Source organism: Balaenoptera ricei, chromosome 6 (assembly GCF_028023285.1).
Source record: "Balaenoptera ricei isolate mBalRic1 chromosome 6, mBalRic1.hap2, whole genome shotgun sequence".
Lineage (NCBI taxonomy): Eukaryota > Metazoa > Chordata > Mammalia > Artiodactyla > Balaenopteridae > Balaenoptera > Balaenoptera ricei.
Window position 1 is genome coordinate 88,215,788 of NC_082644.1, and position 6,000 is coordinate 88,221,787.

Genomic DNA, 6,000 nt, shown 5'->3' on the forward strand with positions numbered 1-6,000 from the left:
GCCAAGGCAAAGTCTAGGAGGGAGGAGTCCTGGAGTCCCATCTCTAAGCCTATAGGTCCTCAGCCCTGTGTCTATGGCGCCTGATGAATGCTTTGGCTGTGTGACCTATGGGATGATCTGCCCCTCTCTGAGCCTCAGGTGTCTCATCCTATACAAAGAAGATTGGTGTCTAGAGACTCAGAGACTGGCCCTGTCTTTGCACTGGACTCCATGATGGCCGGGGATCCTTCCAGCTTAGATGGCCTCTGGGTTTATAAGAACAAAGCAGTTCAGTTGGCTACAAAAACCTTCATTACCCTGTCTGTGTCCACATGTTCTCTTTAAACCTTTCGTTGGGCCCGGTCCCAGGGGACCAAGGCTGTTCAGTTACCTTTGTGGGAGCCAAGCAGTCTAACTTTTACATGCACCACCGCATGTCATAGCACACATCAAAATGCCCCCATATTCCACTACAAATACAATTATTTTGCTTTAAAATAGTCTTGAGGGCATTTTCAATAATTTAGTTTTCAAGATTATTTTGCCAATTTAATTTTTAGTGATATGATTTCTCAGAAATCATCATGCAGAGTTAGGGAAAACTTGAAGTGAAAGAATCCACTCAACGTTTTCAAATATAACATTTTTATGGATAACAAATTGAACAATTTAGGGAGTTGACATAATACTGTATTTCATGGACATTTAGTTAAATTTCAATTTTGGAATTTTCATTTTGTAAATTGGAGTCAATGAGAACGTTTGTGGTGTGCAAGGATTTTTCTAGGGTCTTAAAAAACTTGTATGTCCTCAGTCCTGTGTCTATGGCACCTGATGACTAAAAGCCTCTTGCCTGAAGCAGCTGAGACAGAGTTGGGGCCGGGGGTCCCTTCTTTCAGTGATTACATTTTTTTTAATTTTTGAATTTTATTTTATTTATTTATTTTTTATACAGCAGGTTCTTGTTAGTTATCTATTTTATACATATTAGTGTATATACGTCAATCCCAGTCTCCCAATTCATCCCCCCCGCCGCCTCTTTCCCCCCTGGTGTCCATACATTTGTTCTCTACATCTGTGTCTCTATTTCTGCCCTGCAAACCGGTTCATCTGTACCATTTTTCTAGGTTCCCCATATATGCGTTAATATACGATATTTGTTTTTCTCTTTCTGACTTTCTTCACTCTGTATGACAGTCTCTAGATCCATCCAAGTCCCTACAAATGACCCAATTTCGTTCCTTTTTATGCCTGAGTAATATTCCATTGTATATATGTACCACAACTTCTTTATCCATTCGTCTGTCGATGGGCATTTAGTTTGCTTCCATGTCCTGGCTATTGTAAATAGAGCTGCAATGAACATTGGGGTGCATGTGTCTTTTTGAATTATGGTTTTCTCTGGGTATATGCCCAGTAGTGGGATTGCTGGGTCATAAGGTAATTCTATTTTTAGTTTTTTAAGGAACCTCCATACTGTTCTCCATAGTGGCTGTATCAATTTACATTCCCACCAACAGTGCAAGAGGGTTCCCTTTTCTCCACACCCTCTCCAGCATTTGTTGTTTGCAGATTTTCTGATGATGCCCATTCTAACTGGTGTGAGGTGATACCTCATTGTAGTTTTGATTTGCATTTCTCTAATAATTAGTGATGTTGAGCAGCTTTTCATGTGCTTCTTGGCCATCTGTATGTCTTCTTTGGAGAGATGTCTATTTAGGTCTTCTGCCCATTTTTGGATTGAGTTGTTTGTGTTTTAATATTGAGCTGCATGAGCTGTTTATATACTTTGGAGATTAATCCTATGTCTGTTGATTTGTTTGCAAATATTTTCTCCCATTCTGAGGGTTGTCTTTTCATCGTGTTTGTAGTTTTCTTTGCTGTGCAAAAGCTTTTAAGTTTCATTAGGGCCCATTTGTTTATTTTTGTTTTTATTTCCATTATTCTAGGAGGTGGATCATAAAAGATGTTGCTGTGGTTTATGTCAAAGAGTGTTTTTCCTATGTTCCTCTAAGAGTTTTAGAGTGTGTGTGGTCTTACATTTAGGTCTTTAATCCATTTTGAGTTTATTTTTGTGTATGGTGTTAGGGAGTGTTCTAATTTCATTCTTTTACATGTAGCTGTCCAGTTTTCCCAGCACCACTTATTGAAGAGACTGTCTTTTCTCCATTGTATATCCTTGCCGTATCATTTCATCTGCAAAGAGTGACAGTTTTACTTCTTCTTTTCCAATTTGTATTCTTTTTATTTCTTTTTCTTCTCTGATTGCCGTGGCTAGGACTTCCAGAACTATGTTGAATAAGAGTGTTGAGAGTGGACATCCTTGTCTTGTTCCTGATGTTAAAGGAAGTGCTTTCAGTTTTTCACCATTGAGAATGATGTTTGCTGTGGGTTTGTCATATATGGCCTTTATTATGTTGAGGTAGGTTCCCTCTATGCCCACTTTCTGGAGAGTTTTTATCATAAATGGGTGTTGAATTTTGTCAAAAGCGTTTTCTACATCGAGATGATCATATGGTTTTTATTCTTCAGTTTGTTAATATGGTGTATCACACTGACTGATTTGCATATATTGAAGAATCCTTGCATCCCTGGGATAAATCCCACTTGCTCATGGTATATGATCCTTTTAATGTGTTGTTGGATTCTGTTTGCTAGTATTTTGTTGAGGATTTTTGCATCTATATTCATCAGTGATATTGGTCTGTAATTTTCTTTTTTGTAGTATCTCTGGTTTTGGTATCAGGGTGATGGTGGCCTTGTAGAATGAGTTTGGGAGTGTTCCTTCCTCTGCAATTTTTTGGAAGAGTTTGAGAAGGATGGGTGTTAGCTCTTCTCTAAATGTTTGATAGAATTCACCTGTGAAGCCATCTGGTCCTGGACTTTTCTTTGTTGGAAGATTTTTAATCACAATTTCAATTTCATTACTTGTGATTGGTCTGTTCATATTTTCTATTTCTTGCTGGTTCAGTCTTGGAAGGTTATACCTTTTTAAGAATTTGTCCATTTCTTCCAGGTTGTCCATTTTATTGCCATAGAGTTGCTTGTAGTAGTCTCTTATGATGCTTTGTATTTCTGTGGTGTCCGTTGTAACTTCTCCTTTTTCATTTCTAATTTTATTGATTTGAGTCTTCTCCCTCTTTTTCTTGATGAGTCTGGCTAAAGGTTTATCAATTTTGTTTATCTTCTCAAAGAACCAGCTTTTAGTTTTATTGATCTTTGCTATTGTTTTCTTTGTTTCTATTTCATTTATTTCTGTTCTGATCTTTATGATTTCTTTCCTTCTACTATCTTTGGGTTTTGTTTGTTCTTCTTTCTCTAGTTCTTTTAGGTGTAAGTTTAGATTGTTTATTTGAGATTTTTCTTGTTTCTTGAGGTAGGATTGTATTGCTATAAACTTCCCTCTTAGAACTGCTTTTGTTGCATCCCATAGGTTTTGGATCGTCATGTTTTCATTGTAATTTGTCTCTAGGTATTTTTTGTTTTCCTCTTTGAGTTCCTCAGTGATCTCTTGGTTGTTTAGTAACATTGTTTAGCCTCCATATGTTTGTGTTTTTTACGTTTTTTTTCCCCCTGTAATTGATTTCTAATCTCATAGCATTGTGGTTGGAAAAGATGCTTGATATGATTTCAATTTTCTTAAATTTACCGAGGCTTGATTTGTGACCCAAGTTGTGATCTACCCTGGAGAATGTTCCGTGTGCACTTGAGAAGAAAGTGTAATCTGCTGTTTTGGGATGGAATGTCCTATAAATATCAATTAAATCTATCTGATCCATTGTGTCATTTATTAATTTTCTGTCTGCATGATCTGTCCATTGGTGTAAGTGTGGTGTTAAAGTCCCCCACTATTATCGTGTTACTGTCCATTTCCTCTTTTATATCTGTTAGTAGTTGCCTTATGTATTGAGGTGCTCCTATGTTGGGTGCATATATATTTATAATCGTTATATCTTCTTCTTGGATTGATCCCTTGATCATTATGTAGTGTCCTTCCTTGTCTCTTGTAACATTCTTTATTTTAAAGTCTATATTATCTGATATAAGTATTGCTACTCCAGCTTTCTTTTGATTTCCATTTGCATGGAATATCTTTTTCCATCCCCTCACTTACAGTCTGTATGTGTCCCTACGTCTGAAGTGGGTCTCTTGTAGACAGCATATATATGGGTCTTGTTTTTGTATCCATTCAGTGACCCTGTGTCTTTTTGTTGGAGCATTTAATCCATTCACGTTTAAGGTAATTATCGTTATGTATGTTCCTATTACCATTTTCTTAATTGTTTTGGGTTTGTTTTTGTAGGTCATTTTCTTCTCTTATGTTTCCCACTTAGAGAAGTTCCTTTAGCATTTGTTGTAGAGTTGGTTTGGTGGTGCTGAATTCTCTTAGCTTTTGCTTGTCTGTAAAGCTTTTGATTCTCCATCGAATCTGAATGAGATCCTTTCCGGGTAGAGTAATCTTGGTTGTAGGTTCTTCCCTTTCATCTCAGTGATTACATTTTGTGTTGTGTCTTCTGGCCTAGGAGCCTGAGCAAGCTTTGAGTGCCTGGAGAAGAAAAGGACACCTCCTCCCACTTTCCTTTAGTCTCAGAAATTTCATTGTAACCACATCTTTCAGCCAAGCCAGATAGACAGGCTCCTAGGCGGCAGAATCTCCCTGCTTGGGGAATTTTTGTAGAGGGGCATCTCCCAGTCCTCCCAGGCGTACCACATTCAAGCCAGACACCATCCCCATTGTCAACGTTTCCACAGCAATAGTTATCTCACAAAGGGCAATATCTTGCCAGAGAATTTGTTTTCTCTTGCTGATAATTTTTCTCCATAAACATTTTTGAGAGAGATGAATAGGTGTACCTTTCTGGAACGGTGGGCAGATGCTGGGGCGTGAAATGACTCCGAGAGGTATGTTTTATGGATGAGGGAGGGGAGGGTCCTGAGGACCGCCTTTTATTTCCCCAGCCTCTGACCTGGTTGCGGATGGCCAGGTTCCTCTTCTGCAGGTGGCGGTCCTCTTCACTCACTGCTGCTCACCTGAAGCTTTAAAGACCCAGCGTGGGTGGAAGCTACAGAGAGAGGCTCCCAAAGAGTTGGCACAAAATGCCACCAGCCTGTAACACTCTGGGCCCACCATGGAGACCTCGGTCTCCTCAGTGCATTTCCCAGCCAAGGCTACAGTTTTCAGATACTCCATTATGCTGGTATTTTTAAAATTTTCCTCTCTCTCTTTCTCTCTCTAACAACAAAGAAGGGAATGAATTCTTTTCCATCATAGTGCTAATGAATCTCAAAGGAAAAAAAAAGAGATGTCGTCTCAGAAAAATAAAGAAGCTAACATAAAAACGGCAGACCCAGTGACCTTCAACAAAATGAACAAATGTGGGATTTTTCCATCATCTGTCTTGGACATGGGGAGCGTGATTGTTAATAACAAAGTGGCACCAAATGATTCACCGACAGTTCATCAGGGTCCCTCTGGAGCCTGGAGTCAACAATGCCAAATGACTCAGGAAGGTGGCAAACCACACATGGGTGAGGTGGGGACACAGCTCAGGCCCAGGGCACAGGCTTCAAAAGGGCTCATTTTCTCCCCAGGGTAGGGATGCCAGATTCAGCAAAAATAATATAGGGCACCCAGTTATATTTGAATTTCAGTTAACAGATAATTTTTTAGTATATTTGAGACATCCTTGTACTAAAAATTTATATATTTATCTGAAATTCAAATTTAACTGAGAGTCTTGCATTTTCTCTGGCAACCCGACCCCAGGGATAGAGCACTTCTTTTCATTTCCCGAGTACTTACATATTTCTAGGTTCAAGCTCCACCTGGAAGAGGCTGTCTCCAGTCTCAGCTTCTTGAATCTTATACTGTCATTACAATGTCCAGCACAAATGCCTGACTTCTGTGAGGACGTCTCCCCTAAATCAGCTTCTCCTTTCTCTCTGTCCTCTTGCCCCATAGCATTTTTTGTTTGTTTGTTTGTTTTTGTTTGTTTTTTAACATCTTTATTGGCGTATAAT